The 27,686-nt window shown below is 45.3% G+C and overlaps 1 long non-coding RNA gene across 10 annotated transcripts in view; it reads right to left on the bottom strand.

Moving 5' to 3' along the window:
* Positions 1–27,686, bottom strand: part of LOC144324288 (uncharacterized) — a 146,472-nt gene that overhangs the window by 104,619 nt on the left and 14,167 nt on the right. The gene's annotated exons all lie outside the window — the stretch shown is intronic.

Genomic DNA, 27,686 nt, shown 5'->3' with positions numbered 1-27,686 from the left:
CCTGCACAAGCGTGATATGAAATCTTTTTTTTTTTTTTTAGATTTTATTTATTTATTCATGAGAGACACAGAGGGAGAGAGGCAGAGACACAGGCAGAGGGAGAAGCAGGCTCCATGCAGGGAGCCTGACGTGGGACTTGATCCCAGGACTCCAAGATCACACCCTGGGGCGAAAGCAGATGCTCAACCGTTGAGCCACCCAAGAATCCCATGATATGAAATCTTAAACACAAAACAAATCCAAGAAAGAATGTGTAGGGAAATATCTCTGAGATATTGAAACATTATTTATAAGTTCCTAGCCAAGCCAGCCCTACTCAATTAATGTCATTCACTGTGTACCTGGGAAGGGGGAGCCACCACCACTCAGGTCAGAGAAGTCATAGATGCGGTTTCAACACAGAACTGTTAAGATCCATAAAGAGACAGCAGTCTTGAAAGCCAGGTTTTATTCAAAAAGAAAAGGGTTTTCTAAATTTGAAAGCTTCCTTTTTGACATCAAGAGCAAAACCTAAGATCTTAGTCCAGCATTTTACTATAAACCCTATGTAAAGAGGAGGCTAGATCTGATATAACATAGCTCTTACCGGGGCAAAAAGAAAAGTGTAAGCGGAAGGTAGGAAAAAGTGAGTACAAGACAAGGGTCTGGGTCTCCAAGGAGAGAAGCAACCCTCACCACCTCGGGCTGGAAAGCTACTCTGGGTAGTGAGGGTGAGCCCTAGAGAACCCGGGCTGCTGTCCCAGGTGCAGAAGAGACTGACACTTTGGAACAGGAGCAGAAGGGAGGCTATGGCAGGGTGGGGAGTTGTTCAGTCTACACTGGTAAGTAGGAGAGCCGACGGTTCCTAAGTGTTCCTAAAGGACTCGAAAACGCTGGGAGAATCAGTAGACTCAGACTCTGGGAAAGTCAGGATGGAAACAAGAAAAGATCCTGACAGCAGCTGCAGACAAAGCCAGATGCCAGAGCTAGACAGACAAGACCCAGGCCTCCGCAGAGGCCCCCTCGGGATCAGACAAGACCAGTCCTGCTGCAGTCAGTCAGACCAAAGCCCTGGATGACCCCACAAAGCCCTGAGGCCTCCTTGATGCTGGAAAGAAGACAAAGTCATTGTAGAAAATGGTACAGACTTGGCTTACTGGAACCATGATACGTAAATTGTAAGCCCACTACCGCTTTCTAATGGAAACGTATGAGAAAACACAATTGTTACAGAGCATCTTTCCCCATTGCTTTGTGAAAATGGCCCAGCTATTAAATTACCTTAGGTGCCCAACCTGAACCATCTGTCCGCATCCAGTTATTTGTTCTGCGAAGTGTGGTTGCGTTATCCACACCAGTTCACTGCCTCATGGGGAGCAAAAATGGGTATCCAAAAGGAGATGCATATTTACTCTCGCCTGTTCCTTCACAAAGGCTTTGTTTTAGTCTGCTCAGGCTTATCTAACAAATACCAAGCCTGGGGGCTCAGAAAACACACACTTCTCTCTTAAAGTTCTGGAGACTAAAAGTCCAAGATCAGGGTGCCAGTATGATCGGGTCCTGTGAGAGCCTTTCCCAGCTTGGAGAAGGCTGCCTTCTTACTGTGTCCTCGCGTGACAAAGACAGATCATGTCTCTTGTGTCTCCTCTTCTAAGGGTACCATGATGGTTAGTTTGATGTGTCAACTTGACTGGGCTCAGGGATGCCCAGACAGTGGTTGTTAAACATTATTTTGGGGTATGCCTGCGAGGATGTTTCTGGATGAAAGTACCATTTGACTCAGTAGACTGAATAAAGAGATCCACCCTCACCAATGTGGGCAGCACCACCCAATCCCTTGGGAGCCTCCAAATGAAACTAAAAGGTGAAGGCAAAGTGGATTCCCTCTCTCTCTCTTCTTGCACTCGTATGCCTCGGACATTGGAGCTCCTGGTTGGCAGGCCCTCGGACTCCGGGACTTCTATCAGCAGCCCCTAGTTCTCAGACCTTCAGATTCAGACAGAATCACACCACCAGCTTTCCTGGTTCTCCAGCTTGCAGATGGCAAGTCGTAGGATTTCCAGCCTCCATAGCTTCACGAGCCAATTCCTGTAATAAATCTCTTATCTGTATGTATCTGTATCTGTTTCTATCTATGTGTCTATCATCTATCTATTTACCTATCATCTATCTACCTATCCTATTGGTTCTGTTTCTCTGCAGAACCCTGACTAATATAGGCACGAATCCCATTTATGGGCACTTCACCCCTGTGATCTAATTACCTAAGTTCTCACCTCCAAATACTATCACACTGGAGATTAGGGTTTCAGCAGATGAATTTTAGGGAGACACAAGCAGCCTGTAATAGGCTTTGAGTAAAAGTTACACCATGCCGCCAGGCAAATTCCCAGATGCCCTGTGGAGTAGCCTAATCTGGCTTCTTGTCCCCACCTCTCAGAGGCATTGGTGGCCACGTTGGCCCATTATAAGTGGGAAAAGAGTGGGGACTTCAGTCGCCATGGTAACCTAGATAACCCCTTTTATTTTCCTGCTGTGAAAATACAAAGCGGGCTCCAGGCCAGAAATAGGTGGTGGACATCCTGGGGTAAAGGAAATTTTCTTAGCTAACTTGGATAAAAGCCCCTATGCTGCCCATTAGCAAGGATTTTGAAGATTCTAGAGTATTTAATGAATGCATGTTGATGATACTTTTAATGGTCTTTGAGCTTTTCAGAGAAAATTGTTATTTCAAGATAAGATATCTTGTTTTTAATCTCTTGGGATTAATGTATAGGGACCAGAGATTTCCTATATGTTTTCCTCTAATCTCAAAAGTGTTCATTATTTGGGAGGAGAAAAATAGGTACTTTCTCTTAAATTGCTCAGGGTTATGTGTCCTGAAGAGTTGCATTTTCACTCTGATGAAGCTAGTCATGACCCAACTCAGGCTCCCAACCCAGAGAAGGGAAGTCCCGAGCATGCAGGGGAATGTAAGACAGCAGCTGCCTCAAAGCCTTCGTCCTTTTGAAGATGGTCTTCAAAGTCCCAAATCCACAATGGGGAGGAAGAGAGGGTGGAAAGAACATTAAAAAGGAGAGTAATTAAGAACAAGGATTTTCCTCAGTGGCTTTAATTCTGCCTCCCTACTTCTAAAGCTGTACAAACGTACCAGTTTGCTTCTCCGCCAAGTGTGGCATGTATAGTGTGTACCACAGCTGCCATTCCACCCCTGCCAGCCAGACCCCTTGGTGGGAAACTATAAAATTTAGTGTCCTAACCATGACACTTTTAAGAGAGAAAAAGAGCACTCTTTATAAATACACTAAGATAAGGGTCAACAAACTATGGCCCATGGCCAAATGTACAGCCACCTGTTTCGTACACCTGTGAACACAGCCATACTCATGCATTCGCCTAGTGTCTCCAGCCACTTTCACACTACATCAGTGGTATAGTTGTGACAGAGACTGCATGTGGCCTCTTGGCCCTTGAAGTCAAAAATATTTACTCTGTGACCATCTGTAGAAAAGTTTGGCAACCCCCATGTTGCTGATCTGGGGACCACATTTTGAGAACTACAGGTATAAAAGATTCCTATCCACCTGCAGAATGATTTCGGGGTTCCTAAGAAAGCCCTGTTACAGATGAGCTTATAGCACAACAGAAGTCAGCCCCAGATGCCCCCAAAAGAAATCTGCCTTTCTCACAAATTCTGATATGACTCCTGACTTCTGGTTTGGGGTAACAGGCATGATGCCTCCTTGAGGCCCAGGAGGTGGGGCAGTGGTTCGGAGTGACAGGACAGAGAAAGAAAGTCCTTCCTCACCAGTAGAACCTAAAACTCTGTGACTTACATGCAGATCATAGAGCCAGCATTCCCTCCTTTTTTCCTCCCTCACCAAATTAAAGGGTGAAGATTTCTCTCCCCCTTTCCCACTCAGCCTATTGTGATGCCAAAGTTGACCCTGCTACTTTTATTTTTATTTTTTTTAGAGATTTTATTTATTTATTCATGAGAGACAGATAGAGAGGCAGAGACACAGGCAGAGGGAGAAGCAGGCTCCATGCAGGAGCCCGATGTGGGACTCGATTCCAGGACCCCAGGATCATGCCCTGAGCCAAAGGTAGACGCTTAACCACTGAGCCACCCAGGCGTCCCCCCACCCTTCTCCTTTTAAAGCTGATTCTCTCTGTATGCAAATCACAGAGGACTTGAGCTTTGCCCTACAGCTATTCTTTGCAACTCTGGCCTGGGTCTCTCTCTGTAAGATAAGTTCAGGAGGATGATCAACGGAAAGAACTCAATGGTTTTACCAACCATGGACCTAAGTGAAGAGGTCCAGATGATGATGGCAATGATGGTGATGATGATGATAATTTGTAGCAAATTTTAAATGTGCCAGATGCTGTTCACGTTCATCCATACAATTCAGTGAAGTCATACTGCTATGGTGATCAGGTAAGAGAGCAACTGAAGCTAAGAATGGTTGCCCAAGGATACTTGTTATGCATTGAATTGTGTTCCTCCAAACTCATATGTTGAAGTCCTAATCCTCAGAAGCTCAGAACATGCTATTTAGAGATGGAAATTTAAAGAAGCAATCGAATTAAAAAGAGGTCATCAGGGAGCCCTTATAAAAATGGGACATTTTAAGACAGACACATAGAGAGGCAATGTGAAAAGATCTAGGGAGACAATGGCCATAAACAAACCAAGGAGAAAGGCCTGAAGCAATCCTTCCCCTGTGATCCTCCCAGGGGCCAACCCTTCCAACACCTTGATTTCAGAACTCTAGCCAGAACTGTAAGACAATATACTTTTGTTGTTTAAGCCACCCAGTCTACGGGACCAGCAATCCTGGCAAAACAATGCAACAACCAATTGGTATTTAACTGAGATGTAACTGACCTCTACCAATGAGCCTTCTGAACAATAAATATGCCTGTCACCTGGCCAAGAAGATAGAGCAACTGCTCCATTTAGGCTCTCCCAAGACATGGCTGGAATTTGCAGCCAGTTCTGGCACCAAAACTAAAGCCATCAATGATGGGAACACTGGGGCCTGTTGCTTCATCCATATTCCTTGCCCTCACCCATCAAATTCATTCCACCTCACATCTTCCCCTTTCTTTATGGTGCTTTTCCTAGCTGGTGCCTTGGGCCACGGACAGCCACTGTGTTTCTCCCAGTCTGTTCCTCCATCCAGAACATGTTGTAACCTTTCTTCCCATGTGGACAACCTCCTCTGTTTCTCAGCCTTTCTGCTGAATATGTCATCCACCTCCTGCTTTCCCATACTCCCTTGACCCAAGGCAAGAAGACACAGCAAATAGGCATCCCGCTCACAGTTTCTGCTTCCAAGATATTAGTCTTTCACCCGTGGCCAAGCTTCTCCTCCTCTGACACTCCCAACATCTACCACAGCCAGTGTTCCTCTTTCTAGGCCATGCCCACCTCAACGGAGAACTTTGGCATCTGCCATCAGCATAAGAGATTTCAACATCTACTGTAATGAGCTCATTCCATCTAATATCCCAGGTTCAAAGTTCCTCAATCCCCCAGGACTTTTACCTCCACACTATCCTCCATCCCCCAGCCTCACCCACTTGAACCATGTCACTTCTAACATTGAAAACCATGGCCTCTTGCCTTTAACCTTTCTGACTTCCTCCCTTCCACTAGTTCTGTTCTCTGCCCTACCCTCTACTCTCAGCAGAAGGCATGCATTTCTGCCTGCCTAGCCAAGACTCTTCTTTCCCCTGCTGTTGGATTCCATCCTGCCCCCCTGGGAGTGATGGCCAGCTACCAGCTTTCTCTCATCCATACTCTTGTTTTCACCGTTTTCCTCTATATGGTCCTTTCCATATTGGCAGTATTTAAATGCTGCCAATTCTCTCTCATCTTTAAAGAGAGGGAATTCCATATGTACATTTTTTTTTCTGGAAGATATTTAAGAAATTGATCACAATCATTACATTTTGAGAGAGGGACTAGTGTTTTGGGATGAAAGGTGTGGAATTTTACTTTTGTACATTTGCTATTGCATTTGATTTTTTACCACTTATATGTAATATGTTAATTTAAAATAGCAGTTGATAGATAATGATTTAACCATTGCCTCCTCCCCTTTACAAAAAGCCCTCCAGGGATCCCTGGGTGGCTCAGTGGTTAAGCATCTGCCTTCGGCTCAGGATATGATCCTGGAGTCCCGGGATCGAGTCCCACATCGGGCTCCCTACATGGAGCCTGCTTCTCCCTCTGCCTGTTTCTCTGCCTCTCTGTGTCTCATGAATAAACAAATAAAATCTTAAAAAAAAAAAAAAGGAAAAGAAAAGAAAAAGCCTTCCATTGGCCTCATTCCTCGGTCTTCAGAGTTAACTTCCTTTAGTGCCCTTTGGTCTCTGCCCTGGAGGAGACCCACACAGGCTCTGGAAGCAGGTTCAGGGCCACAGGAGCGAGGAATTGTGGGTTCACAGAACGCAGAGCAATCTGGGAGATGTGGGCTTTGCATGAGTACATCCCTTTATCCCACGGTCTCACCTCTTGTGAGAGCAAAGGGGCTAAAAGAGGGCCAGAGGTGCAGTGCCCAGTTCAAGGACCCCTTCCTGCCCACGTTTGATGATGGTGCTCTCCATGTTCATGTTGTCACTTATTTCTAGAATGCCTGGCCTCCCTGGAAGATCCTTAGTCATTCTTGAGACACAGCTATATCATCACTGGGGCCCTGGGGTTGTAAAAGGCAATAAGACACAGTTGCTCCAAGAGGCAGGGAGCCTGATGGTAGTGACAGCCAAGTAAATTGGCAAAATACAATGTGATGAGCACAACGATCAGGGTATAGCCAGGGTGCTAAGGGCATGGGAGAACCAAATCATCTGGCCTTGGGGGGCTTCAAGGAGGGCCTCCTCACATAAATGACCCATAAGACCAGGAAAGCAGGCCAGATTTAACCAAGCAAAAGGGAATGCCCCTAGCAGGGACTTCTCCAGTGTTCTACCGTCAGATATGCTCAAACATTGCTGTCTCTCTGACAACAGCATTGAGGAGCACATGGTGCAATCGTAGAAGCTGAACATGCCAAACGCTTAATGCATTTCACGCATGACAGGTTGTATTAGACATGCTAATCATTGCCCTTAATGCCCTCACCCCTTTCAGGGGGAGTAGACCTTAACCATGATCCTGTCGTCTGCAACTCTGTCTCTAGTTAGAAGAACGGAAGACATGAAAGGGCCACATGCTGACTGGTGAGTGACCAGGGGACAGGGTGGGAGGCCTTGAGGGCTGGTTGAAAGTAGTCAGGAGAAACTGCTGGCGTGAATGGAACCAGAGACACAACGTCTTGCGCTGACCCCCTAGGCCAACTCAGAACCCCTCGTAGCCTGGCCTGACTGCAGCTGGTGAGCCTAAGCCCTGGGTGACTCTCTGCCAGGAGCAGAGACCTTCGCCATGGCTCCCCTCTGGGTCAGGATCAAAGTAGGGGAAAAGAGATCCCCAAACCAGTTTGTTCCTTGTAAACTGGTGGGAAGCTTGGCTGTTGGCAAACAAACCACGGGCTAAAATTTGATATTTTAATTACCTGCACTTTCTCTTTACTCGATTTATTGTCCAGCCCCCAGTGGTTTCAAATCCCTTTTGCTACACAGCAAAATATAACTCTGTCTCGTACCATATTTTGCAGATCATGGTCCTTGGGCTGTTTCAATTAAATAATATTTGCCACTACCTAGATCTTTTCTTCCCGCATGTTTTCTCCGTGATCACCACAAGAGGGAGCCAGCAGGTCCTCGTTTGGACTTGACTTTCTCTGCTCCTCAACTCCAGGCACCCCAGCGGGCTGAAGGTGAAAGGTGGAAATGTTACAAACCCGGTACCGGTAAACCAAACTGCAGTTCTCGAATTTTCTGGTGGGTAGCACTCTGTAGAACGCTAGGATTTGGGGGCAACTTATTTAAAGGGAATAAGAAATGAAAATCTTGGGCATCCTGGGTGGCTCAGTGGTTGAGCACCTGCCTTCAGCCCAGGGTGTGACCCCGGAGTCCCAGGATGGAATCCCATGTCGGGCTCCCTGCATGGACCCTGCTTCTCCCTCTGCCTGTGTCTCTGCCTCTCCCTCTCTGTCTTTCATGAATAAATAAAACCAAGAAAGAAAAAAAAGAAGAAAAGAAAAGGAAAGAAAAGACAAGACCTGGTTTCTGATTGGAGAGGTAGAAACAGGAAGGGACCAGAAGCAAGGTAGGAGACTAAAAGCTGGCTGTGATTTGAGGCAACAGAGCAATGACAATCACTCTGAATTCAGCACCTCAATTAATCCTTGTAGTTTCATCACAGCAGCACTTACATACACTTAAAAAACAGAATGCACATGTGGGAAATATTATATATTTTATCTACAGGTAAGGCTTGTTGCACACGTCACAGACCACTTGCAGTAATTCCGCAGCACTTTTCCACTCTGCCCTGGCTCCTTGGCACAGAATACAACAAATATAAATGTGTGACGGTAAAGAGAGATGTTATGCTCTCCGTCCACCAGAAGAAGAATTGCCCTAGCACTCCTGCTCCATTGCAGTGGAAATGGGGGCCTCTCCCTAGGTGGGCTGGGGTAGGGCTGGGGCAGGTCCAGGCAGCCTTTAAATCCTAACCTTTGGCTTTTCCATCTCCCTCAAGCCTGAATTTCTCATGAGACAATCCTCCGCAGCCTCCTGAGCTCTTGTGGCTCAACATGCAATCGAGGGAGGTTAGAATGACAGAACTGTGAGTGACCCAGATGATTCTCCTCCTTCTCCAAAGCTCCCTTGCCAGGACACCCTCACTGAGCAGGACTTCCTGGGGCCGGATGTGGGGGCTTTTCTGAAGAAATCTGCAGTCAGCTGTGAATAATCACTGTTGAGCAAGAGAATGAGCTCTAGACTCTTGGTCACATCTGAGACAATCTTAGCTACTCACACAAATCTGCCCGCTGGAGTGAGAAGCCACACGGTTTTAGAAACCAGGAGGCCCTCTGAGCAGCACCGCAGGCCATCTGAACTCACCAGGGTGGAATCGGCACAGGCCACATGGGGGAGACCATCCCACCCCCTCTCCCCATGCATACAGGCCTTGGTTAAGAACAAAGGCCACCATCAGGCACTATCGTTGATGCTTTCAGAGTCCAGGAGATGCACCATCTCCCTGGGAGCTTTCAATCTAGGAGAGGAGAGACATGAGCCCCAGTGGTCCTCTTGTCTCTCAACTGGCCTTACTCATCTTTTAGCCTCCCACTTAGCCAAGCACTGTGTCTGGCACACAGATGATGCTCCCAAAATGTTTGCTGAGTATTATGTATAAAATGCAAGCGGCAGTCCTGAGAGGGAGAGAACGTGCACTTGCTTTGGGATCCATTTACAACAAAGTTTCTCAAGAGTGACGCTATTGACCTTTTGGGTCAGATAGTTCTTTACTGTGGCTCTCCTGCATATTGTAGGATCTTTAGCAGCATCTTTGGCCTCAGTAGAACCTCCCGCTCAGCTATAATTGAAAGTTTCTCCAGCCACTGTGAAATGTTCCCAAGGGCAATGTCACCCCCCACTGGGAATAACTGGGTTATAGCCTTTAAGTCATCCCACTACCCAGTCTTTCTTCTAGGGATTTCTGAGATTTCTCTATCCTGTTTCTATGAAAAAATTATGCTTCCTGAAATCTGTTACCTCAGAACCTTATTCTCCTTTCAATATGTCGAACAAGTAATATGCTGAGTGAATTCAAATTGAGTTAGAATTCAAATTAATGGAAATAGATACCAGTGGTGCCCTCATCCCTACTCACTTCCACAGTCCTTCATTTGTCACAGGGACATCTTAATAGGGACTACTTGGGATCAACCTTATAGTACTGAGCATCCTGTGACGTAAGTACCCAGTATGGCACAAGGGGGCCCCCGCAACAACACTTCCCAAGAACTGCTACAAGGAGCTACTGAGCACTTGAACTGCAGCTCAAGGCAATGAGCTTGCTCCCACCTGATGAAGAGATCAAGCTCAGCGGAGTGGTATGCGCCACTCTGAGAAGATCACCTACTCCTCCTAAGACCCCGAAGCCATGACTTGAAATGGTGAGGATTTTAGGTTACATCCAAATCTAGCCCTGAAACCATTTTCCAAATTTCTGTATGTCCCCTGCCCCACCTCTCACCTGTAAGGGCCCATCCTAGAGATCCTAGAGATTTGGGTACGTGTCCCAAAGCCCCAAAGCCCTGATTTTCAAACATCTGACATTGAGATTCACTGGCTGACCCAGTGAGGATCACTGCAACATAAGCCTATTCTTCTAAAAGGATAGAGAGAATGAGTGGAGAGAAAGCCCCGTGGCCCAGAAACACTGGTCAGCTGTAGAAGTGACCCTGGGGAAAGCCATGCACAGGCTCCCCACAGGGGTCCTCTGCTGTTCTCAGCTCGCCTGAGTTGACTGTGACACAGAGACATCCCTCAGACCCTGTCCCAGTTCCCGGTAGTGAGTCAGCTCAGCCCAATGCTCTAATTTAAAGCTTATTCACAAATTATAATTTTAGTACAATAGGGCACAGCTTTAAATAAGATTATGAGAAACCCACCCACCTATGACACGCCAGTGGGCTGCTCATCTCCCAACTTTGGGTGGACATTCTGTTAGTCATAGAGAAGCATCTGGGCCCAGCTCACTTGTCTCTCCGCTTTTTGTATCTCTAGACATTTTACCAAACAGACACTGAGTCAGAATAAGTGGGTTTAGCAATTAAAATTTGTGTGGAGGCTGCCTTGAAGAAGCATTTGGTGGATTTGGAAATAAATATTCCTGCACAGCAAATCAAACACTCATTGTAAAAACCTGAATGTAATATGCATGAAGACCAGCTCGAGCTGGAAGCTCGCAGCATAATCTTTTCCTCCTTCAGCAAGGAACACAAAGGACTTCCACTTGCTGCGGGGAAAGCTGAGTAATTTAGAGTAGAACTGTCTCTGAGCACAAGGAGCAGTAAGATCCTGTCAAAGGAAGCTTCTCTCTGCTTCTGCATAAGCACATTTCCATCAGGAACCTTGGTCAGCAAGGAGGACCCCGGACGACGACATCCCACCCGCTAAACCCAGGCCATTAAAATGAAGCACGAGGGATCCCTGGGTGGCGCAGCGGTTTGGCGCCTGCATTTGGCCCAGGGCGCGATCCCGGAGACCCGGGATCGAATCCCACATCAGGCTCCCGGTGCATGGAGCCTGCTTCTCCCTCCGCCTGTGTCTCTGCCTCTCTCTCTCTCTCTCTCTCTCTCTCTCTCTGTGACTATCATAAATAAATAAAAATTAAAAAAAAATAAAATAAAATGAAGCACGAGCCCAGCAATCTGATCACACCCAATTTCCAGTCCATCTTCTCCTTCGGGCTCCGACGGGAACTCAGGCCTGGGATGTTTCTGCATTCTGAAAGCTCCTGCAAGGCCAGTGGGGGAGACCCTCTGCCGAACCTTTTCCAGGCACGAGAGGGGACAAAAGGCCACCTTCTGCAGCACTGCTACCTACAAGCCTGGAAGATGTTCCTCTAGGACGAACGTCTTTGTTTTCTCGTGTTTGCTGTGAGAGCCAGTAGACCTCCCGCGGCTACCCGCTAGCTTTGATGGGAGTGGGGTAGGGCCGTGGCTCAGTAAGACCAAGCCTTGGCTTCCGTTTACACAAGGATCACTGGCTATCTCTTTTATAAAGTTCCTGGATTACTGACTGCACCTCCACCCCCAGCAGCTGGTGCAAACATCTGCCACCCAAAAGCCAGGCAGACACACACACACACACACACAGAGAGAGAGAGCTGCGTTGCAGAGCCTGGCAGAGCCTGTTCCAGGCGGTACACCTCCCACCGGAGCATGAGGGCTGACAGTGTCCGAAAGAACAGGGCCTGTAACAGGAGCAAATGCCATAGCAGAGCCAGTCACTGCACCTGCCAGGCTTAAATGAGGTTCTCTCATTTCCCCACCTAGATGTCCGACGCTGCACAGGGCTGCCAGGGGACCTGTGCTTGAGCTGATTCCTGCTCCCCGAGCTGTCCCCATCACATCCTAGGATATCAACAGCAATGCACAGTTAGGTCTCTAGTCTGTAGGACTTGAGGCCCATGGCTCTTAGCATTTTTAAAGCCACAGAAATGCTGAAAAGCTGATAAAAGCCAATGTTTCTTCCCTCGGAAAAGTGCACTTCCACACATAATTGACCATACAGTTCCAGGGGATTCAGAGAACCTCTGAAAACCATTCCTGAAGCACACACACAAAAAAAAATCTCTTCACTGGTTACTGAATTTTAAAGTGCAAGAGCATTCCCTGCTCCCATCTAACCACCTCACACCTGCCCCACTCCAGGTAAGCACAATTAAACCATCTCTTGCGCTGGGATAAAGCAGCAATATCATCTAAACTGGCCAAATGTTAAGGCCGCATGTAGCAGGCCCTTTCTATGTCCTACAATAGGCAACATCCCTCAGCAGCTGTGAGTGAGGGGCTACTCCATGCCAGGCCCTCTAGAGGCTCAGAGAGGTGAAGTACCCTTCCCGGCCAGGCACACCGGCTCCCAGGCATGACTGCTAATGCCCCAAAGGCCCATCAGTTGCTCCAAGCACGGTTGGCTGGAGCAAATGCCTTTCTCTAAACTGGTAGGAACAGACTGAAATCTCAAAGCATTTGGTGAACAAGTTGTTAGAAATACAGGTTTGCTTTGTTTGCTACCGGGATTGTCTTTGTGTTCATTTGCCTTCTGACTTCCTGTTTGGTGTGGAAAACGAGCACGCAAGTTTCTAGAGGCCCGTCCTTCTGAATTTGTAACAGATTCAGAACACACTGACTTCAAGGAGCAGGCCTCTATCTCCTGGTACAGATAAGAGCTACGCGTGATGAATAACAACAAAAACTTGGATTGATGCGGAAATTGGTCACTGATTCGATACTGTCTCGGCTGTCATCACATAAAACTCAGAAAACCAGCAGTTTAACATCTGTGTTTTAAAACATGACAAGCTTAGTGAGGTCATCAGAGGAGCAAGCACTCAGAGTGACTCCTCTGTGCCTGGCACTGTGCTGAGCCTTGAAGAGACGGAGGTGAATAAGGCAAGTCCTGTCCACAATGAACTCATCATCTGGCAGGGAGGAGGGGAAGGCATATGATTAAGTGGAATAACAATATGATAACTGCTTTACCAGTGATATGACCAAGGTGCCAAGGGACAGAAGGCAGGAAGTGAGTAATGCTGAGGAAAGGAGAGGCAAAGTCTCAGGGGGTTTCTAAGGGGCCAGGTCAGGGCACTGTGAGGGAAAGGCATAGGGTGCGTGGAGACCCACTGGGTGGCAAGCTGGGAACGAGGGACCAGGACCGGCTGCTGGAGGCAGACACACAGGATGTGAGCCAGAAGAGGAAGATGGTAGCCAGATTATGAAGGCCTTTGTCATGTATGAGAAGTCTCTAAGAGATTCTTTTCCTGGAGAAAGGATTCAATCACATTTGCACCGTGACAGCAGCAGGAAAGGTGGAACCCCCTGGGGGAATTAAGAAGCAGGAAATGGAACAGAACAGTGCCACACCGGCTTCAGTCAACAATGAACAAGGTAGCGTTTCGGTTCTAGAAGGCCCCCACAAGCAAGCCCTCATAGAGAAAACCAGCAGAGTCTGAGGACATGTGGGATGTTGAGTCAAGGCAGAAAGAGAAGAATGAAGCGCCTCTGAGGTTTCTGACTTGGAGAGGTTGGTAGACCAAGAGTCTCTTCAGAGAGGAAGAAAGCAGAACAAAGCACTGGTTTGGGGGCTAAGGAGACAGAGACGATGAGTTGTGTTTTGGACAGGTTGGCTCTGAGGCAGCCAAAGGAGAGTCAGTCAATCGCCTGAAGATGATGGCGTCAGAGGGTTTGAGCCTAAAGCATGAACAAGAGTCAGGAGCTAAGTATGGAACCTCAGGAGCAGGAATGTTTACAGGGAGCTCAAGGAAAGAGCTAGCGAAGGAAGCTTAGGATGGAGAACTAAATGCAGGGTATGGACAAGACATCTTCCTAAAAGGAGCAAATATCAAAAGCTATAGCGAGAAGAATGGGACCCAGAGGAAGTCCTTGGGCCAGGGAGCTAGGCCTTCCTGTCTGGCCGTTCAAGTTCAGCAGAATCTCCCAGGACTGGGAGTGGAGGCAGAGCGTTTACACCACTCTGTAGGGAATGTTGGCCAAGGAGGGAAGGAGAGGCCACCCAGCCTCACAGCAGAGCTGGTGCTCCTCTACAGCGAGTGACGTAGTGCAGGCCGGGTCACACGGCCCCAACAGACTCACCACTCACCACTTGTGTTTGGGTAGAGCCACAGAACAGGGCACGTAAAAAAAAAAAAAAAAAAAAAAAAAAAAAAAAGAACAGGGCACGTATGTCCACACTGGCTGATGTAGACACCGAGTGCTGGCATGGCCAAAGATTACTAGGTAAGGACTTCAGTGGTCCTGAAATGTGGGGTGAAAATGATTACTCAGCATTAGAGTGAGGAGGTGAGGCTCCAATGGGCAAGAGGAAGAGGAGGAGTATCTGCTAAGAAAACACAAAACCAAGAACGAAAGTGGCAAAGGGTCTGGTTGGTTTTGATAATACCTAGATGACATTTCTGGGAAGCTGGCATTCTCAGACAGCACCAGTCAGGATTTAAACTGGCATAATTTTATCAACAAGTAACCAAACAACAAACAACATTTAAAAGATACAATAGGAATGGGCAGCCCGGGTGGCTCAGCGGTTTAGCGCTGCCTTCAGCCCAGGGTGTGATCCTGGAGACCCGGGACCGAGTCCCATGTTGGGCTCCCTGCATGGAGCCTGCTTCTCCCTCTGCCTGTGTCTCTGCCTCTCTCTCTCTCTCTCTCTCTCTCATGAATAAATAAAATCTTAAAAAAAAAAATAGGAGGAAATATATATTTGGTCTTGGTCCTTTCCTGGCATGGAGCTGCTAAAACCCTTGGGATTTCCAAAGTCATGAGGAATGGTGTCTTTTGTTATGTTAATAAGGTGACTTTTGGAAAACCCCTAGGTCACCTAAGGGGAAGGAAGGCTAGTTGCCAGGGGAAACAGCTTTGTGATTAGAAGGTTGGAACTTTTAGTCCCCCCCCCTCCAGGGACCCGAGAGGGGCTGGAGATGAGTTCAGTCACTAACAGCCAATGATTTAGTCAATCATGGAGATGTCATGAAGCCTCCAGAAAAACCCAAAGGAAAGGGTTCCAGGAGCTTCCAGGCTGGTGGAAGTACTGGGAAAATATGGAAGCTCCTTCACCTTCCCTATGCATCACTTCCATCTGGCTACTCCTGAGTTATATCCTTTTATGATAAACTGGTAATATAGAAGGTAAATTTTTCTCTGGGTTCTATGAGCCCCTCTAGCAAATTAATCAAAGAGAGGGTCATGGAAGCCTCTGATTTACAGCAGGTTGGTCAGAAGCACAGGGAGAAAATCTGGACTTGCTATTGGCATCTGAGGTTGGGATTAGGGATTAATTGTAGGATTCAGGCCTCAACCTATGGGATCTGATGATGCAATCTCCAGGTAGAAGGTGTCAGAATTGAGTTGAATTGTAGGACACACAGCTGGTGTCAGAGAATTGCTTGGCAGTATGAGGGGAAATTCCATACATCCAAAGAGGAACTGAACCAGAATCATGGTGGGGAATCAGATTCATGGTGACTGCATACACTTTAGTCCAGTGATTCAACTTGCACAAACTTACCCTATATAAGTCATAATGGATATCTGCAAAGATTTAACTACAAGAAAGTTCACATTAGCTTTGTTTGTAAGAGTAAAATACTCTTGATTATGAGTAAAAAACTGGAAACAATATAAATTTCCAACAATAGGTAATCATCATACATCACTATAGGATAGAATACTATGCAACCATTTAAAATGTTGGGTAATTGACTATTTAACAACCCAGAAAAATGTTCACAATGTGCTATTAAAGTTTCAAAAATAGAAAAAAAAAAAATAAAGTTTCAAAAATAGTTTACAAAAGATAATGAGTACACATATACATTGTGTACATATACTCATATATACTCAGCCAAAAGACGAAAAGAATATGCACCAAATTAGCAACACATTCATATGAAAGACTAGGGAAATATGTACCAAAATAGGAACAGTAGCAAAATTTCTGATTGTTATAACTACAGGTGGTTTTAATTTACTTTTTGCTTCTCTGTATTTTTTAAAATATTTATAATAAACATATATAGCTTTTGTAATTAAAAACATAATGAAACATAATATAAAAATAGTTTAATAGATAAAAAATAATTTAATATAACAAAATACTCTTTTTAAGTATAAAAAGTAATAGAACCTGATCATTAAAAATTTAGAAAAGTATTAAAGCATATTAATGAGGGGTAGCCCTGGTGGCACAGCGGTTTAGCGCCGCCTGCAGCCCGGGGTGTGATCCTGGAGACCCGGGATCAAGTCCCACATCGGGCTTCCTGCATGGAGCCTGCTTCTCTCTCTCTCTCTCTCTCTGAATGAATAAATAAATAAATCTTTTTAAAAAAACGCATATTAAGGAAAAATTAATTATTCCATTTCACAAATTCCTCCAAGTCTAACTCCCCCATAGGGAATCACAAATAGCTTTGTTTTATTATTGTAAACCTTTTCTATCTAAATATATGTATACTTTTAAAAGTAATTGAAGATGTTTTTATTTTAGCTAAAGTAGAAGATTAGGTCAGGGGTCAGCAAACTTTTTTCTGTAAAGGTTAGGACAGTAAATATTTTCAGCTTTGTGGATGGTATCTGTCGCAGCTACTCAACTCTGCCATTGTAGTGCGAAAGCAGCCACGAATAATATGTAAACAAATGAGTGTGGCAATTTTCCAATAAAACTTTATTTACAAAAACAAGTGGTGAGGCAGGCTTGGCCCATGAGCCATGGCTTTCAGACTCTTGGACTTCGGTGAACAAATAAACAAACTAGAAATGCCAACTTACTGAACATACTGGCCAAAAAATGTAATTTTTTTGGTTCCTGTTTCATGTTAACATCAGCTACAGTTCAAACAGCCATGTTTCTGGATTGCCACGTAGTATTTCTTCCTTTTTAATGACAGTAAATAATGATGACTTTTTTTTTTATGCACTTCAGCCTGGGCTCCATATTGCAAGTGCCACACTACCCACTGCTCACAGCCAGGCTACCTGGATCAGGGCCCCATGCCAACGTTCTGAAACCGAACACCTTGGTACCACTCATCGAGCATGTGCTATGTACAGGGCACTGTGCTGCTAATGCAGTCTCGTAGTAATTGTGGTCAGGGTCCATGTCTCGTTCACCTTTTTATTTCCAGCACTTGGCACACTGCCTAGCAAACATGGATCACTAATTAGAGTTGAAGAAATGAGTGAGCCAGAACCAAAGTAAGGATCCTACCCTCAAGTACTGTGGCCTGGTAGTGAGAAAGGCGCTGGCACACAGTGGGTGCTCAGTAGACAGGAGTCTCCCTTGCATTTATATATAACAAATTCTATAGCAGCAACTGCTAGTGCCACAATCATGAGTACTTTAGACAAATGTTCCTCAAAGTTCTTTGTGAATTTGAATCACTTGGGCTTTGGTATTAAAAGGCAGATTTTGATTTAGGAGTTCTGGGGTAAGGCCTGAGAGTCTCTGCCTTTCTAACAAGTTCCCAGCAGATGCCAATTCTACTGGTCCAAATAGTAAGGTTATGGGAGGTTCAAGGCAGAGGTAATGACTGAGCACTGAGGAACTGGGGAAGCTGCATGCCTCCCCAAAAGCCTCGGAAATGTGGCCACTATTGAGAAGCTTAGTTGAGAAACTTAGTTGAGAAGCTTAGTTATGCTAGGTAAGAAAAGAAGCCTATGTCAACATGGGCCTCACAGGGAACTCCACCTGTGCAGTCCTTCATGGTCCAGGATAGGTCCTCAGTTCTACAGACCTATAAACTGAATTTTATTGATCTTTCTGGCATAACTAGATTGCTCTGACCAGAAAGCACGCTGATGGCTTCTACTGAGAAAGAAAAAATAGGCTAATATTGGGGCAAGAGCTGAGGAAATCAGCCAGGACAGATAAGACTATTCTTTCCTCCTCTATCAGTCAAAAAAGATTCTAGCATTTCAAGTGACCAAAGCTCAAGGGACAGAGTGAACTCTGGAAGATGAAGCCCAGCATTACTACTCCAGGTTTCCATTTGGTAGGGGTACAGGAACATTAGCCTCCTGGTCTAGAAAACCAAGGCTCTTTGGGTCAGGTGTATGCATCAGTCAGAGCTCAGGAAGGCCCTCAGAGTTGCTGAGAGAGACACTAGGTGCAGGTCCCAGAGGAAAGGGAACCAGAAGTGATCCAAAAAGCAGAGACTCGGGCGGCCCAGGTGGCTCAGTGGTTTAGCACCGCCTTTAGCCCAGGGCCTGATCCTGGAGACCTGGGATTGAGTCCCACGTCAGGATCCCTGCATGGAGCCTGCTTCTCCCTCTGCCTGTGTCTCTGCCTCTCTGTCTCTCTCTCTCTGTGTCTCTCATGAATAAATAAAATTTATTAAAAAAAAAAAAAAAAAGCAGAGACTCAAGCACAGGGCTGGCCAGCAGACTAGCTGTACACAGGGAGCTGTCCCTGATGAAGACAGGCACCCACAGCCCTTGGGACACTCAGCACAAAGAAGACAATTTCCAGATGCACACATTAGTGGGGAAGGAGCTAACACACTGCCACCCCGGGGGTTCCTGGATTCCAGCCTGGCCTTGATGGAGCCTGACGTAGGTAATGATTCCTGATGGCTACTGGGGCTATGACTGCTGAGCACTGATACAGAAGCCATCAGGTTGCGCTGAGTTGAATCCTGCTATCCCATCTCCACATTACTACGTAAAATGTGAAAGCCAGTTTATCATGAGAAATGTCATTGTCAATTGTGATAGGCAAGGCTTCAGTATATCCCCTTCTTGGTGGAAGAAGCTGAGCTAGGATGCAGAGGTTGCCTAGGGATCTGCATTGTCCCGGCCGAGGTCGTCCCTAGACCTACCACGCCCCCAGAAATCCCACCTAAGACAGGAATGAGCCCCTGGGTCCTAGTTGGCCACCTTGGAAACGCTAACCTTCCCTGTCTCTCCTCGCCCTAATCGCAATCACAAACCCTCTGTTTTCATTGCCATTAACAACTCAGTTCTTCTTTATTACCCTATCCCTATGTTTTCACAGCATGTCATGTGTTCCCAACTACCCGGTTCTTTTTCTTTGGTTACATCTTGAGTTATATGACTCCTAATAAGTGTTCTTTAACTTCACCAATAAAATATACTGGATGGAGATTAACATTCAGGAAGGTTGGTGTAAGCATGTCTCCCCTCTCAACTATAATTTGTTGGCTCTTATTATCATTGTTCAGTCAATAAATATTTATTGAGCACATATTTTATTCCTTACATGACACTAGGTAGAGTAGACTCAAATGTCAATAAAATACTCATTTCATAAGTAGGGGTTCCTAGCCCAGGGAGGGAGATAATATGTAAATGAGCATAGATAACACAGATACCATAAGAGGAATAATGTAGTTTTGTCCAAAGAATGGAGTTCAGGAGAGTGTAAATGATGCCACCCAGAGAACTGAGCAAGGGAGTGAGTCATGGGAGAGGCAGCAACTTTGGGGTTGAAGCTGGAAAGATGAGCCCATCATTTCTAAGACACACTTTTTCACATTTTTACATTTCCAAACTGGTATGTATCATACCATCACTGGCAGCCAGGTAGGTGGGTAACCATGTCATAGTTGTTATCTGACACTATCAGGCACAATCAGGAAAGTGCTGGCATCAAGACCTGCAGAAGAGCGCACCTGGGGGGCTCAGTGGTTGAGTGTCTGCCTTTGGCTTTGGTCGGTCATGAACCCAGGGTCCTGGGATTGAGTCCCACATTGGGCTCCCCACAGGGAGCCTGCTTCTCCTTCTGCCTATGTCTCTGCCTCTGTGTCTCTCATGAATAAATAAATAAAATCTTAAAAAAAAAAAAAAAAAAAAAAAGACCTGCAGAAGAGGTGTCAGTAGCTTAGAAGAAAGTCCCAAAGAGGCTAGTAGAGCACTCTTAAGAACCATGATAATAGGAGCGCCTGGGTGGCTCAGTGGCTGAGCCTCTGCCTTTGGCTGAGGTCGTGATCCTGGAGTTCTGGGATTGAGTACCTGCAGGGAGCCTGCCTCTTCCTCTGCTTATGTCTCTGCCTCGCTCTGTGTGTCTCTCATGAATAAATAAATAAATATTTTTTTAAAAAAAGAAAGAAATGTGACAACACCCAGGCACCTGATGGCAGAGAGGATGATGCCCTACGGGAAACCAGAATTAAAAAGTGATGAAGGGGGATCCCTGGGTGGCTCAGTGGTTTAGCGCCTGCCTTTGGCCCAGGGCGCGATCCTGGAGTCCTGGGATCGAGTCCCATGTCAGGCTCCCGGCATGGAGCCTGCTTCTCCCTCCTCCTGTGTCTCTGCCTCTCTCTCTCTCTCTCTCTCTGTGTGTGTCTATCATGAATAAATAAAATCTTTAAAAAAAAAGTGATGAAGGATAAGAGTGCACTTGTGCTGAGCACTGAGTAATGTATGGAAGTGCCGAATCACTATGCTGTGCACCTGAGACTACTCTAACACTGCACGTCAACTATATTGGAATTAAAATTATAAACTTGATTTTAAAAAATAAGTGATGAAGGGCCACCTGGGTGGCTCACTGGTTGAGCATGTGCCTTCAGCTCAGGGCATGATCCCAGAGTCTCGGGATTGAGTCCCACATTGGACTCCCTGCACGGAGCCTGCTTCTCCTCCCTCTGCCTATATCTCTGCTCTCTCTCTCTCTCTGTCTCTTGCAAATAAATGAATAAAATCTTTTAAAAAATAAATAAATAAGTGATGAAAAGATAAAACTCTTATGCAATTAGATAATGTGATGACCGCACAACCTGTGAGTAAACAAAGACCCCCTAAATTGTACACTTGGAAAGGGTGAATCTTCTAGCTCAACTTTTTTTTTAAGCGGGGAAAACAACTGGGGAAGATTAGAGATGTTTTGGAAGTGGATGGCAGTGATGGTTGCACAACAATATAAATGTACTAAATGTCACTGAACTGTATACTTACAAATGGTTAAAATTGTATGTTTTATGTTACATATATTTTTTATCACAATAAAAAATGTGGGGGGACAGATCCCACTATGAAACTCTTCCTCATCTATGCACAAAACTATATGCTGATCAACTTTCACCTCACCAGGAGTTCTGTGCAAATTATGTCCAAATGAGAGGATCTCTGTGTATTACAGCTACAGGTGATTTAAGAGTAAAAATGAATGCAGGAAGTTGTGAAATCAATAAAATATAAAGCTAATCATTATGAACTTCCCCAGATAGCAATAAGAGAGGTAGAGGTGGATGCCAAGTATTTCTTGGGGCAAAATCCTAAAATTCTGGGTTGACCACACATGTTCAGACCAATAAAACCACTTGCTAGAGCGCCCCCAGCAGGTGCTGAAGTCAGCATCTGGCTCTCAGTAGCCAGCCCCTTTTTACCTCCTCTCAAATGACCACAGCAGGGGCCTCACACCAGAGCCTAAAAGCCTGGAGGACCAGAGCAGCAATTGTGACAGTAACAAAGATCAGACTTGCAAAGTTGCAAAGAACTGGTCCCAGGTCTTCCTTCTAGAAGCAGAGGACCAACTCCCTATCATTCCCTCCTCCAAGCAGTCCATGCAGCCCATCTCTGGACCATCCCTACAGCCAAGTGCAGACATGACATGTCATTCCCAACCTTATAACAGCAGTGTTTCTCTATCCAGCTAGCATATCCACCTGCTGTGAGCTCACTATCAAACCAAGAGCCACAGTGAAAAGACACAACACTCACCATGGACACCAAATTGCTCAGTGCCCTAAACCCTTTTCAAATAAGTAAGTTCGGGATGCCTGGATGGCTCACCAGTTGAGCGTCTGCCTTTGGCTCAGAGCGGGATCCTGGGATCCAGGATTGAGTCATGCATCGGCCTTCCTGCATGGAGCCTGCTTTTCCCTCTGCCTCTGTCTCTGCCTCTCTCTGTGTCTCTCATGAATAAATAAATCTTTAAAATAAATAAATAAGTTCACTAAGATCAGAGCTCTCTGTTTGGAATGATCTATGGGTGATAACTCCTCTCTAGGGACTTTATTTAGCTTAGTTTTCAAAATTGGCTAGCTGATAGGAAGGTGCATTGCCAGGCCCCAGTGTCTGACCAAATCCACAAACAGCAGTTAGCCTTGGCCCCTTAGCTATGAACAGCCAGCCTCCCAGGCATCAACCACAAACTTACCTGCCAGCACCTCTCCAAAGAAAATCTTACTAGAGAAACTGCCTGGTCCAAGAAACTTGGACCAACAGAGCAGAATACCAAGCTCAAGGCCTCCTGGGTTCTTTTGAAGCAATGCAATGTTTAGATTGATTTTTACATTTCACATGTTACTAGAAGGCTAGTTACAATTTTTGTTTCTCATAAAGTCCACTAATCTGGCTATACCTTGCTTGTTTGTTTATGGATATGTGACTGAGGTCAGCCAATCTGCCTGTCTTACCTTTGTCGCCTTCTCAGAATCGATATGATGCCCATTCTTAGGAGTATGGGCTTTTGACAGAGACCCAGATGTCACTGTTTGGAGTTTTATATTTTTTCTTATTACATTTTAATCTCAATTTTGGGTCGTCATTCTGACTTATTAAGATGGTTTTATACCCTATTTTTATATCTCATATATTAGCTATCCCTTCTTTCTAGCTTTGTGTCCATCCAAATCCATGTCAGTCTCTTCACCAAAGTCACTAATTAAAAAAGTTGACTGTGATGTTAAAAAATAGTTACAAAAAAGAAGCAGACTGAATGTAAACCAGAAATACTTTAATCAGGGATCCCTGGGTGGCGCAGCGGTTTGGCGCCTGCCTTTGGCCCAGGGCACGATCCTGGAGATCCGGGATCGAATCCCACGTCAGGCTGCCGGTGCATGGAGCCTGCTTCTCCCTCTGCCTGTGTCTCTGCCTCTCTCTCTCACTGTGTGCCTATCATGAATAAATAAAAATTAAAAAAAAAAAAAAAAAAGAAATACTTTAATCAATTTATTTTATTGATATGATTTTTAATGTATGCATAAAAATTATATATGATTTTAAAATGTCTAAGAGAGTTCTTTTAGTAAGCATAAAAAATCCTAAGTGATAAAAAGTTTATAAGATCATTTAAGTCGCAGCATGTTTCTTCTTTTTATTGGTATAAAATAATAGTATGTCTTGCAATCCATCAGGTCTTCAAGTTACTGAACTCCAGTAAGAATTTGCCAAGTAGGACAAATAAGGAAGAGCTCTCAAAAGATTCTTGCATGTACAGAAACTGGGACCTGGAAGAGAATGTGACTTACCCAGGGGATTAGCTGGTTGGTGCCCATGCAACATGGTGGGAAGGGAGAGATGAGAGTGGGAATACAGGAGATAACAGATTTTAAAAGAAAGTGGTCCATACCACTTTGAAATGAGGGTACCATGAAATGAGGGTCTCATTCATTAACAAACAGGGAATTGGGAATTTGTGACCAGAAGAGTGGTGACTTAAGATATGGCAATGAAGGGATGTTTCTTAAAGACCACTCAGGCTTCTATGTGGGTGAAGAATGGAGGAGCTCAAATCTGCATGCAAATGAAGGCATTGCCTTAGAGCTGGCCCCTGGGTGAAATGTGACAGAGATTAAAGTCTAAGCAGTGACAGTTACAATGAGTTGTTACTCATTAGAATGGCCAGGAATGAGTGACCATTAAAAGTAGGAAGTGAGGGTCAGGCAGGCAGAGGTGACTAAAGGTTTTTAGCTAGAGTTACAAACTGGATGTGGCCTTTGGCCAAAGGCCATCCTCACTAGAAGGCAGTACTCTCTCACACTTGCTCTCCTTCTCTCTCTCTCTCTCTCTCTCTCTCTGACTGGACTTGTTTACTCCTTGCCCTAAGATGTGAGAACCCACACTTATTTGGGGCTCACAGGCATCTGTACTTGGATCACACATGGTTCGGGGCACATTAAGGACCTCAGTAGGGGATCCTTGGGTGGCTCAGCATGGTTTAGCGCCTGCCTTTGGCCCAGGGTGTGATGCTGGAGGCCCAGGATCGAGTCCCATATCGAGTCCCACATCGGGCTCCCTGCATGGAGCCTGCTTCTCCCTCTGCCTGTGTCTCTGCCTCTCTCTCTCTCTCTCTCTGTCCAACATGAATAAATAAAATATTTTTTATTTGCAAATGACATATCAGATAAAGGGCTAGTTTCCAAGATCTATAAAGAACTTATTAAACTCAACACCAAAGAAACAAACAATCCAATCATGAAATGGGCAAAAGACATGAACAGAAATCTCACAGAGGAAGACATAGACATGGCCAACATGCATATGAGAAAATGTTCTGCATCACTTGCCATCAGGGAAATACAAATCAAAACTACAATGAGATACCACCTCACACCAGTGAGAATGGGGAAAATTAACAAGGCAGGAAACAACAAATGTTGGAGAGGATGCGGAGAAAAGGGAACCCTCTTACACTGTTGGTGGGAATGTGAACTGGTGCAGCCACTCTGGAAAACTGTGTGGAGGTTCCTCAAACAGTTAAAAATATACCTGCCCTACGACCCAGCAATTGCACTGTTGGGGATTTACCCCAAAGATACAAATGCAATGAAACGCCGGGACACCTGCACCCCGATGTTTATAGCAGCAATGGCCACGATAGCCAAACTGTGGAAGGAGCCTCGGTGTCCAACGAAAGATGAATGGATAAAGAAGATGTGGTTTATGTATACAATGGAATATTACTCAGCTATTAGAAATGACAAATACCCACCATTTGCTTCAACGTGGATGGAACTGGAGGGTATTATGCTGAGTGAAGTAAGTCAGTCGGAGAAGGACAAACATTGTATGTTCTCATTCATTTGGGGAATATAAATAATAGTGAAAGGGAATATAAGGGAAGGGAGAAGAAATGTGTGGGAAATATCAGAAAGGGAGACAGAACGTAAAGACTGCTAACTCTGGGAAACGAACTAGGGGTGGTAGAAGGGGAGGAGGGCGGGGGGTGGGAGTGAATGGGTGACGGGCACTGGGGGTTATTCTGTATGTTAGTAAATTGAACACCAATAAAAAATAAATTAAAAAAAAAAATAAAATAAAATAAAATATTTTTTAAAAAAAGGACCTCAGTCAGCTCTTCAAAGCTTCATTTACACTCTAGGAATTGTCCAGGTGGAAGGAGCGGTGTGAGTTTTTGTCCCTCGAACATGGCAATCCAGGCTTTTTGGAAATGTATATTTAGGGCTGACTCCATCAGGATGGAATTTGAGTCAAATATTTTCATAATCACTTGTTGTCTTTTTGCCACTTAGCCCTAACAATTCTTTTCCGGTCAAATGTGCACCACTTCAAGGTAATCACCATCTTTCTCCAGGGCCAAAAAACAGTGCTCACATTCACATGTGTTGACTTGCAACTAGGCTGGAAGAGAGGAAAGGGCACGGCAGCTTGCTGACACGCACGGTCCATCCTCCCGGACAATGGGGCTTCTCTCACTCCGAAACCAAGGCCAGTGAGTTTGAAAGGTTTGAGAGGGTTGGAGGCAGAATGGCATCACAATGAAGTGTTTGGTTTTAGAATCTGGAAGACCTTTATCTCTGGTCTGCCACTTATTAGCTGGTACCCTTGGGTTGTCAGTTTAATCTCTGAGCCTCAGCTGGTTTGTAAAATGAGAATGGGAATAACACCCACTTCACAAGGGTTCTTGTGAAGATTAAACAAGATAAAATGCTTTGCACAGTGCGTGACACATTATAAACACAAAATGATGTGCACTAAGATGAAAAAACCACTGTGCATGAGTTGGAGGTGGGTAGTTTGATAAGCTTCTCTATCTCTCCAACAGCAAGTGCAGGCAGAAAGATAGGGTCAAGCAGTGTTTCTCAAACTTTTGAGCAAAATCCCCATAAGAAATACTTTTTGTATTGTAACCCAGAACGCACAACAGATACATGATTGGAACAAAACAAGTTTTACCATATAATTACCATGCACAACATGGGAGGCACTCTGAGACTTGACTCTTTATTGGTCTATTCTGTTTCATTTATTTATTTACTTTTGAAATTTTTCAAACCTACAGAAAAGTGGGGCACCTGGGTGGTTCAGTCAGTTAAGTGTCTGTGTTTGGCTCAGTCATGATCTCAGGATCCTGGGATCGAGTCCTACATTGGGGTCCCTGCTCAGTGGGGAGTCTGCTTCTCCCTCTCCCTCTGCCCGTCCTCTCTCCCTGGCTCATGCTCTCTCTTCTCTTTCTCTCTCTCAAGTAAATAAATAAAATCTTAGAAAAAAAAAAGAAAGAAAGAAACTACAGAAAAGTTGAGGGAATGATACAAAAACACTCTTTACCTAGAGCAGAATTTCCCAACCTCAGCACCACTGACATCTCAGACCAGATGATACTTTGTTGTGAGGGCTGTTCTGTGCATTGAAGGATATTAGGCAGTGTCCTTGGCCTCTACCCACTAGATGCCAGTAGTACCCTCCCCCTCAGTTTTGACAACCAAAATGTCTCCAGGTACTGCCAAATGTCCCCTGGTGGGCAAATCTGTTCCCCTTTGAGAACCATTGACCTAGACTTACCAATAGTTAACATTTTACCATATTACTTTATCTTTCTCTCAATACACGCTCACGCACATATGCTTCGAGATATTTTTTTTTGGTTGAACTATTTGAAAGTAAATTACAGACATCATGGCACTTGATACTTAAATAGTTCAGCATGCCTCTCCTAAGAATGAAGCCATATTACACCCAAAAAATTAACATTAACAATAATTAGTAATATCTTCAGTACTATCTTTTTATTTTCTAAATTGATTTCATGATCCACTTGTGTGGGTCATGACCCACAGTTTGAAGCTTAGAAAAGGAAGATTCCAAGGGCATATTTACAGGAGTTTCACCAACACATTGCTGTTGTTCCCTCCTCGGCTGCCCGGCCCTGCAGGGTACCCAGGAGCTCTCCCAGGCGCCGGTGGTGTGTGCCCTGGCCTGTCTTCCTAGGGTTGGAGGGAACTGCCGAGCTGGCGCATGGTGGCCTGACCACATCACAGGCCCCGGCTTGGGTTCAGGTTCAGGCAGGCTGCCCACCCTTTCCCTGTTTGCTAAGCTCCTTTCCTTTACCTGCACTGGCTCCAGGAAAGTGGTTATGAGTTGGTCCAGAAATGGCCAACAGGCAAGGGCTGAGACACATGAAAGTGTGTGAGTCACTGGCCGTCTTTGATTTTCCTGACCTTATAAACCTGGCCTTTGTATCTAGCGTCAGGACCCAAAGAGCAGCGAGACTTGGAAAGTAATACAACCACAAGCAGAGGGGGACCTAACTAACTACCAGAACCCCCTGCAGGTCTGGAAAGATCAGTGAGGAGCAAGAGTAAAGAATAGCTTCTCCCACAGGCCCTGAGTAGCACCTTCCATTACCCTGGCAAGGAGGGTTCTTTTGTGTTTGCTCTTGCTTTTGTTTTCTTATGAAGGCTTGAGACCTGGGGCACCTAGGTGGCTCAGTCAGTTGAAAGGCCAAGTCTTTATTTCAGCTCAGATTATAACCTCAGGGTCCTGGGATGGAGCCCCACATCAGGGCTCAATGGGGAGTCCGC

This window comes from Canis aureus, chromosome 11, assembly GCF_053574225.1.
Source record: "Canis aureus isolate CA01 chromosome 11, VMU_Caureus_v.1.0, whole genome shotgun sequence".
In the NCBI taxonomy this organism is placed as follows: domain Eukaryota; kingdom Metazoa; phylum Chordata; class Mammalia; order Carnivora; family Canidae; genus Canis; species Canis aureus.
The sequence above is the reverse complement of the archived record's forward strand: the minus strand, read 5'-3'. Positions and strand labels throughout refer to the sequence as shown.